We start from the raw sequence: 9,106 nt of genomic DNA, 5'->3' as shown, positions 1-9,106 counted from the left end.
CGTGTGAGTACAGTCTGCTGCAGGGGCGGAGCCATCATTGCACGAACAGGTTCAAGGAACCCGGGACGCCGTGCTCCAGCCACATCCCCTGCATCTGATATCAGGTGCGGGGGGCGTGGTTTTGCTCGCGAACGGGGTAGCGTGCTCTGTTTGCGAGCAAAATCTGGCTGCACCACATTCACAGCACGGCCAAGAGAGGCTCTCCCTGCTTTAAAAGGCAGGGAGACGCGTTCCTGGCCAGGCTGGGAAGCCAGCACTGGCTAAGCTTCTGAAAAATGGATCCACGCTCCGGGATGGGTCTGTAGCTCAGTGGTAGAGCAACTTTGCATGCAGGAGGTCCCAGCGTCATAGTCGGAGAGGAGAGCTGGTCTTGTAGTAGGAAGCATGACTGGTCCCCTTAGCTAAGCAGGGTTCTCCCTGGTTGCATATGAATGGGAGGCTAGAAGTGTGAGCACTGTAAGCTATTCCCCTCAGGGGATGGAGCCGCTCTGGGAAGAAACAGAAGGTTCCAAGTTCCCTCCCTGGCAGCATCTCCAAGACAGGGCTGAGAGAGATTCCTGCCTGCAACCTTGGAGAAGCTGCTGCCAGTCTGTGAAGACAATACTGCGTTAGATAGACCAATGGTCTGACTCAGTAGAAAACAGCTTCTTATAATGTCCCCATGTTATTGAGGATGTTGGCTAATGGGAGAAATTAGTTATGACTAGCTTGCCTTATTCATTTCAGTGGGACTTAGTCATGACTAGCTTAGCTGGGGTGCTGCTCATTATCTCTTACAAGCTTGCAGCTTTAAGTAGCAGGCTGCAACATGTGCAGTTGCGTCTGTGAATGTGTACTGCACTCATTGGTGGGTTCTCTGTCTTTGGAACAACAAACTGGCACATTTCAGCATGAATGGAGTTCTGCTGTTTCAAGTGAAAAGCTAGGGTGTCTTCCCTCTTTGCAAACATAGCCTGCAAATGTGCACAAAGGTGTTAGGTGTGTACATGTTTGGTTTGGGAGGGAGGTCCTGATAAACTTGGTTTACTAATTTTTTTTAAAAAAACCCAATGTGCAGCATTTATTTTTTAAAATGGGTATATGCCGCATTCCCAAAACCCATAGTGATGTACAACACCCCCGCCCCACAAAAATACAGATTAATTTAAAGCCACAATATTCTCAACAAGAACAGACCATCCCAGAAAAAAAGACGACTCGGTGAAAACATTTTAAAGCGACGCATTTAACAAAGGATTTGTGAGAGACGTTTCTGTGCATGACATATGAGTCGAGGTATGCAAAAGAGTCCTTTTGATAATCTAGGAATCTAAGGAGTCGTAAACCGTTGCTTTTCAACACACACCCAGCAGTGAGCAAGATAAGTGAAAGGAAACGCATTTCTGCGGCCTAGTTGCCCTTTGATAAATGATTGCCTGGCAAGCAAGTACGGCCATCCGTGGCCTCCTGCCCTCACACAGCTGCTCCTTTGCAGCGCTGAGGGGGCCTTGCAGAGAGGGTCGTGTTGACTGTGTGTGTGTGTGTGTGTTGACGAGATGCTGTCTTTGTAAACAAAGTAAATATTTATGTGTATAGGTATTCCTTCCTCTCTGGGGCTTTGCGTCAAGGGCTTGTAGAACGGGAGGGAGGAAACGCGCAGTGGCAGAGAGACAGAGATCCACTTGTTGTGTGGAAGGGTTGGCTTTCACTCAGGGCCCGCCTTTCTTCTCGGCGGCTTCGCCTCTTCGGGCAGGAAAAGCGTCCATTGTCTCGGCTCCTCAGCCCAGGCCCTGGGTCAGCCTGCAGCTTGCATTAGGCTGGGCCGCAGGAAGGAAGTATGGAGCCTTTAAGGAAGGGCGGCAGGAAGGAAGGGTGGCCCAGGCCTCCACGCCAACGCCACGTGGGAGGGAAAGTCCTGGCTAGCCCTTTCCTGTGAGAAGGCAGCCGAGGCACTGAGCAACACTTACCTTGGACGTGGTGCTGGAGTCGAGTTGCCTTCCCCCCCTCCCCCGGAATTTTGGGTTCCACCCAGATTTTAAGCATCTCACCCAGACTGCATAGCCCACCCAGATTCGCCTGGATTTCAGCTTTCTTTTTTTTAAAAACCGGCTCTAGCCCTTGTAGAAGCGGAGTTGTGGAGCAGAACCTGAAGTCCCTCTTCTGCTCAAAAATTCTTTTCAAGCCAATTGACATAAATACGCAAATTAGGCACCCGGATTTGGAAAGCCAGAATCTGGCAACCCTATGCCGGGGTTGCCTGGTCTGGTGTCTTCAGAAATCGGCATGAATCTCCTGGAATACTCTTGGAAGCAAGCCTGGAGATGTTTAAATGGCTTGATATTGTGGGGAGGGAAACTTGGATAACTGCTTTGGGGGGTGGGGGGCTATCTCCGGGAATTGCTTCTGCATTAGGAACTGGCAGTCGTAATGCACGATCCCACTGCCCCATCCAGCCCTCTCTTCTCCCTGTTTGAAAGGTTTGCTCAAACCTTGGGTTTCTGAAGAGGCAGAAATCCAACTGGACTGGCTTTCCAGTCACCCTGTTTTCATGCAGAGAAATGTACTTGTTGAATGTGTTGCCATTGTTTCCTTCTTGTATTTGAACCCCACCTTTCTCTCCAAGCAGCTCGGGGGTGGTGGTGTGCATGGCCATTTCTTACCTTTTAGCCTCACAGCAACCCTGCAAGGTAGGCTTAGTTAGGAGGTAGTAAGTCTATTCACACGTCCGCTCCGAGGTGGGAAGGGTCGAGGGGGAAGGCATGAACAAAGCTACCTCCCCCAAAGATGATCAGTATGTTACTGTGTGGAGAGCGGCTTGTGCCCCCACACGACCCGCCCTGCTTGAAGCAACGCTGGTCTCCAGAGGCCAGGAAAATGAGTCCCGGCTTCCGGATATCCCACAATGCACCACAATGAGCACAGTGCCTTGGTGGGATGCAGGTCTAGGGGTAAGAGTGCCTCTGTGTGGCAGAGTGAGGACTTGAACTCCCTGACCTAAATCTCACACTCTAATATAGGGGTTTGCAACCAGTGGTACTCCAACTCCCATCATCCCCAGCCACAACAAATCATAACAGGGGGCGATGGCAGTCATAGTACAGCGATATCTGGAGTGCCACAGGTTGGGGACCCTTGATCTATGATGCATGGGTTCTCAGCCTTGGATCCCCAGATGTTGTTGGACTACAACTCCCATCATCCCCAGCCACCGTGGTTGAAGGTCATGGTGGCTGGGGATGGTGGGGATTGTAGTCGAAACCATATTTGGGGACGCAGGTTGAGGACCCCTGCTCTAATGGCTACGCCACATCAGATGGTTAAAATGGTCTTATGCCAAATTGGATCATTCTGTAATCTGGGCAGGGTCAGCTTATGCACAAGGCTGGCCTAAGCGGTCACCTAAGGCACCAAATCTTGCGAGTGGGCATGGGTGCAGGTGCTGCTATCCCCTGCAGTGGATAGCCCTGGGGTCTCCCAGTGGTGGCTGGGGTGGTGAGTGGGTTCTACTACTACTACTACTACTACTACTACTACTACTACTACTATTTATATACCACTTTTTACATAGAAAAATAATAAATAAGATGATTCCCTGTCCCAAAAGGCTCACATTCTAAAAAGAAACACAAGTAGACACCAGCAACAGTCACTGAAGGGATGCTGTGCTGGGGATGGGTAGAGCCATTGCTCCCCCCCTGCTAAATATAAGAGAATCACCACTTTGAGAGTTGCCTCTTTACTCAGTTAGCAGAGGTTGGTGAGGAAGCAGATTTGACTTTCGAAGATGTAAAATGTCTTGTGTTGAGGCCTCCCTCAACACTGCTACCAGAAATCCTTTTCAAAGAAATCCTTTGCCTCTGCAGGCAGAGATCCTACTCAGCCACTGAGCGAGGATCCTTCCCAGTCAGGATCCAGCCAAAGATGGACGCCTTCCTAAGTAGGCAGAGGCAGGCAGACAAGGAGGTCTCCTCATCTTCTGGGCAGCAGCCTTTCCGCCTCCCGGGCCTGGCCAGCGATGAGTTAACGCCAGCCTCTGTCAGGCACACTGTGGTTGGTGATGGATGCCAGTTTGTGACAGGCGGTTCATTAGCGAGGCTCATTAGCCAGTAGAAGGGCAGGCGAGGGGAACTCTCTGGAGCCCCTGTGTGGGCAGTTAGGAAGCTAATTAGAGACGCCGGGAGACAGGTGATTGATAGGGAAAGAGAGCCATGGGCAGACGGGGAAAGAAGCAAGCAGGGCAGGTGGGGGGGGGAGCTCTGGGAGGCCTCCCCCTCCTGCCCCCCCCCGTCACACAAACCATGCCTTGTTTACAGTCTGCACGATCCTGCTCTCCTTTTAGGTCTGAAGTTTTAGGTTGACCTTTCCCCAAGGAAAACTTCCCCAAGAAGTCCGGCTTGTCTCCAGGTATGCAATCAACATCACCTCTGGTGATGGACCAACATCACCAGATGTTGTGATCCTCTGAACCAGAGGATCACAAGAGATGGGGACCGTAGCTCAATGGTAGAGCACCTGCATTTGCATGCAGAAGGCCCCAGGTCCAATCTCTCGCATCTCCAGGTAGGGCTGGGCAATGAGAGATGCTGCCAGCCGGTGTTGGCAACACTGAGCTAGATGGACCAGTAGCCTGACGCAGTGGAAAGCAGCTACCTATTGGGCTGTGCATTTTGATTTGGGTGCAAAATGTTTTGTGTCCAAAAATGGCACTTTCAGATATTTTGTACACCTCACGAAAATGGGAAATGACACAACGAAGATTTTGGTACCCCAATCGAAACGATCCCATTTCGGAAACAAAGTTTTGTATTTCGAGAAAATTTTCGGACCTGTTTTGTGATTGCTCCTTTAGTTCCTTAGTTTCCTCAGCCTGTTCTGACATCTCCTTGAATTTCCCACCCTTCATGCCTGCGCAGGCAAAAGCAGGGCTGGATGCGGCCATTTCTGGAACAGCAGAGACAGGGTGCTTGTTGGCCCAAGAGCTCTTTACACTTGTGGCCACCGGCAGCCTCTGGAGGCAGGCACGGCCATGGCAGTAGCTGCAGAAGACCCGAGTTCAAATCCCCATTCAGCCATGAGACTTGCTGGGTAACTGGGCCAGTCACTTCTCTCTCAGCCTAACCTACTTCACAGGGTTGTTGTGAGGAGAAACTTAACTATGTAGACTGCTCTGGGCTCCTTGGAGGAAAAGCGGAATATAAATGTAAAATAATAATAGAATCCAGGCAAACCAGGCAGTGTATCTGAAATCCGTATAAATCCGGGTGGAATTTAGCACTGGGTGGAAGAGCCAAAATCTATGGGCTACCCTAAATTCCGGAGGACATGGCAAGCAACCCCAGGATAAGGAATATGTTAACGTGCCAGTCTTGGATAGGTGATGGGCCTTTCCTACCAGGACAGTCACCCAGGTGGATTGAATGGGTGGGCTCCTGTTTGCCTAGGGACTGAATGATCCCGGGGGGAATCGAATCGGTGAATGTGCTTCTGAGGAATGCAGGCAGGAATGCAATAAAACGTGCCTAGTAAACGGAAACAGGCAAAGGGGCTTCTCATTCATCAGTCTCAGGACAGCTAAAGGGATCTCGGCCCAGAAAGTCACCCTCGGGCATCAGCATGACTCTGCAAACACATGACACCGTTTTCATGTTCCATACGTGACTTTTCTCACCCTTCCTTTTGCCAGCATGTACAATGCCAGCACCATGTGTAGGGGTGCGGGTGTGTGTATGTTAAAAATGGCCACTGCCCATAACAATAGGTGCAACTCCTTCTGCTTCAGAGGGGGAAAGGTGCCTAAAATGTTCACCATGCTCAGGCAAAGGCTTAGGTAACACCTGCGCACCTGCAACATGTTGTTGGGAGTCATAGGATCATAGGGAGCTGCCTTATACTGAGCCAGACCCTTGGTCCATCTAGCTCAGTCTTGTCTACACAGACTGGCAGCAGCTTCTCCAAGGTTGCATGCAGGAGTCTCTCTCTCTCTCTCAGCCCTATCTTGGAGATGCTGCCAGGGAGGGAACTTGGAACCGCAGATGCTCTTCCCAGAGCGGCCCCATCCCCTAAAGAAACCGCCTGACAGTGCTCACACATGTCATCTCCCATTCGAATGCAAACCAGAGTGGGCCCTGCTTAGCAATGGGGGCAATGCGTGCTTGCTGCCACAAGTCCAGCTCTCCGCTTGCATGCGTGTCCCACTTTCATTTTGTGGAACTTAACCTGGTGTGTGTGCATAGGATTCCGGGGAGTTCTCCCATCCCGGGACGAACCAGTTCAAGATTATTTTTGCCTCTGCAGGAATTCTCTGGCCACTGTCAATAGCAGACAGAACTGGCCGAGCAGGCTCTGTAGCCGCCCACCCGAGGCTTTCTGCGAACTGCAGTCTCTTCCTACAATCGGGGGGGTGGTGGTGGTGGTGGTGGTGATGATGAAAAACACAACAGTATCTCTCTTTCCCCTCGTACCGCACATGTATTTGTGTTGTCTAGCGAGGATGAGACAAGGACAGTAACTGACGGGGTGGAGAGGAAAGGCGGGGACCTGCAGGGGAAGGGACAGAGGAGGGTGAGACGTCTGAGAGGATCCCGCCAGGCAGGCAGGCAGGATGAAGGAATGTTGGTGCTTCCTATGTCCAGGGGTAGTCTGAAGAAGAGAGGTAAGGGGGTAGGGGAGAATCTGGTGCTCTCTCTTGCGTTGGTGTCCATGGTTGCAGGGAATAGCAGCCCTTGTGAGAGAAAGGGTGGACGTTTTCACTAGTGTTCCTGTCCTCCTCACTGTGGGGCTTCTCACTGGCAAGGCTTCTCACTCTGTGCATGCTCAGATATGCCCTTCTGGCAATCGCTTCATGTGCTTGGGGGGCTGAAACTGGAAAACAGTTTTGACGTGAGGAGAAAGCATAGAGATAATTGGAAGCCTGGAGCTGGGGTTAGAACAGGGGCGGGCAAACTTGGCTCTCCTGCTGCTGTTGGATTACAAATCCCATCATCCCCAGCCACAGTGGCCCACCAGATCCCTCTGGGAAGCACAGAAGCAAGAGATGAAGGTATGCCCCTTCTTCTGCTGTTGCTCCCCAGCAACTGGTATTTGCAGGCAACCTATCTCTGAACCTGGAGCCATCGGATGTCTATAGCCATCAAGGCTTGTAGCCATTGATAAACTTGTCCTCCATGTCCAGTTTGGAGGAAATCTGGGGTCTATTTCCCCCAGAGCCGGGAGAGAAGTTGTCCGACTGGGGGAGTCAGAGACGGAGCTGTTTCACCAGGGTGGAGTTTGTTAGCTTTAAAAGAAATGTCTGTGTCGGGATGTCTGGCTTCAGAAGGAGTCTGAAGCCAGTGGGAGGTAGCGGATTTGGCAGGAATTCCGTTATCTGACCCTGCCAACACTGTTGCTGTTGGCAAAGGCTGGTGGGAAGCCAGCCAAGGTAAGGAGATGGAGAGAGACTGAGAGCATGGACACAGGATTCTTACCTCTGCTGTGCAGTTTCCCCCCCAAACTGCTGCTGTTGATGACAGGTTACAAACTAAGGATAGCATTTGTAAAAATACGAAGTGAGCTCTTTCAGTGTAATGCCACATCTGTTACTGATGGAGACTGCCTTATGTTCTGTCTTTCTCCTGTGATGGAACCAGACATCCTCTAATGTACAGGTTGTCTCCCAGCCAGTGACTGGCCAGATCCACACCTGCCTAGCTCCAGGTAGGGTGCTACAGATTCAGGTGTATCCAGATAACAGCCCAGCGGCCAGCATTATAGGCTTCCTATTGGTGTATTGGGAAGCAGGACCCATAGATCAGCGCTGGGGCACCTGGCTTGTATGAATTGGTTGCATATGGTTCTTGGTCTTTCAAAGTTAAAAGGCTCTTGGGAAGGAGGAATCGGAAAGACCTCCCCCTAAGGCTTTGGACAGCCACTACAAGTTGGTGTAGATACTGCTGGGCAGATATGGGCAAGCCATCCATTGCTTGCATTGGATTGGTTCAGAAATATAACAAGCCACCCCACCCCCAAATGGGAAAATGGCTTGGCTAATTTTGAAGCCAACTGAAATTCAAACACCCACCCCTCTTTTTTTAAGGTACTAGCCCAGGGTTTCTTAACCTTGGGCCCCCAGATGTTGACGGACGACAACTCCCAGAATCCCCAGCCACAATGGACATGGCTGGGGATTCTGGGAGTTGTAGTCCATCAATATCTGGGGACCCACAGTTAAGAAACCCTGTACTAGCCTGTTTACTCCCCTCATTGCAACCCAATGGAGTGGATTTGCCATCAGAGTTCATAGGGGGAGAAAAAGGGGCTGCATTCCAAAATGTTGCTGGTCTGTGCAGGGAAATACTTACCTCCTGCAGATGATAGAGGAGAGCTAGTCTTGTGGTAGCAAGTATGACTTGTCCCCATAGCTAAGCAGGGTCTGCCCTGGTTGCATCTGGATGGGAGACTTGATGTGTGAGCACTGCAAGATATTCCCCTCAGGGGGATGAAGCCGCTCTGGGAAGAGCAGAAGGTTTCAAGTTCCCTCTCTGCCTTCTCCCAGATAGGGCTGAGAGAGATTCCTGCCTGCAACCTTGGAGAAGCCACTGCCAATCTGTGAAGACAATACTGAGCTAGATAGACCAAGGGTCTGACTCAGTATATGGCAGGTTCCTATGTTCCTATGATACTTTTGCCTAAAGGTCCTCTGTGGAGATGAGCATTTCCTCTCACCTGTGTTCCCTGATCTCTGGCTGTACTTCAGCAGTTTCTTGGAGCCCGGTCCTAACTCCTAGACCCTACACTGGCTCTTTTATTCTTCTCTGGCTTGGATTAAAATCTGAGCCAGATTTTTCATAGGCAACTCCATAAACCAGAAGGGAGGGAGAGACAAGCATAAAAGAAAGGATAAATGCAAAAAGTGCAATATATGAGATGTAGGACAAATTCCCACATCCATGGACATCACAGGATGACTGCATTGCCATGTGGTGACTGATTAATGCTATTGGGCCAATAGGGAGCCAGTGTGGTGTGGTGCTTAGAGATTTGGACTAGGACCAAGGAGGCCTGAGTTCAAATCTCCATTCAGCTGTGAAACTCATAAGGTTACTCTGGGCCAGCCACTTCTCTCTCAGTCTAACCTACCTCACAGGGTTGT

The 9,106-nt window shown here is 50.7% G+C and overlaps 1 protein-coding gene across 1 annotated transcript in view; it reads left to right on the top strand.

The window, feature by feature from the left end:
- The first annotated feature begins 6,531 nt into the window (after nucleotides 1–6,531).
- The window catches only part of ADCY4 (adenylate cyclase 4), a 74,924-nt gene continuing 72,349 nt past the window's right edge, over nucleotides 6,532–9,106 (top strand). The window contains exon 1 of the mRNA XM_053265660.1: nucleotides 6,532–6,631. The gene's annotated coding sequence lies outside the window, so the exon portion shown is untranslated. The remainder of the gene's footprint in view (nucleotides 6,632–9,106) is intronic.

The sequence above is a fragment of the Hemicordylus capensis genome, chromosome 6 (genome assembly GCF_027244095.1).
Source record: "Hemicordylus capensis ecotype Gifberg chromosome 6, rHemCap1.1.pri, whole genome shotgun sequence".
In the NCBI taxonomy this organism is placed as follows: Eukaryota; Metazoa; Chordata; class Lepidosauria; order Squamata; family Cordylidae; genus Hemicordylus; species Hemicordylus capensis.
Note: the sequence above shows the minus strand (reverse complement) of the source record. Positions and strands in the feature narration are given on the sequence as shown.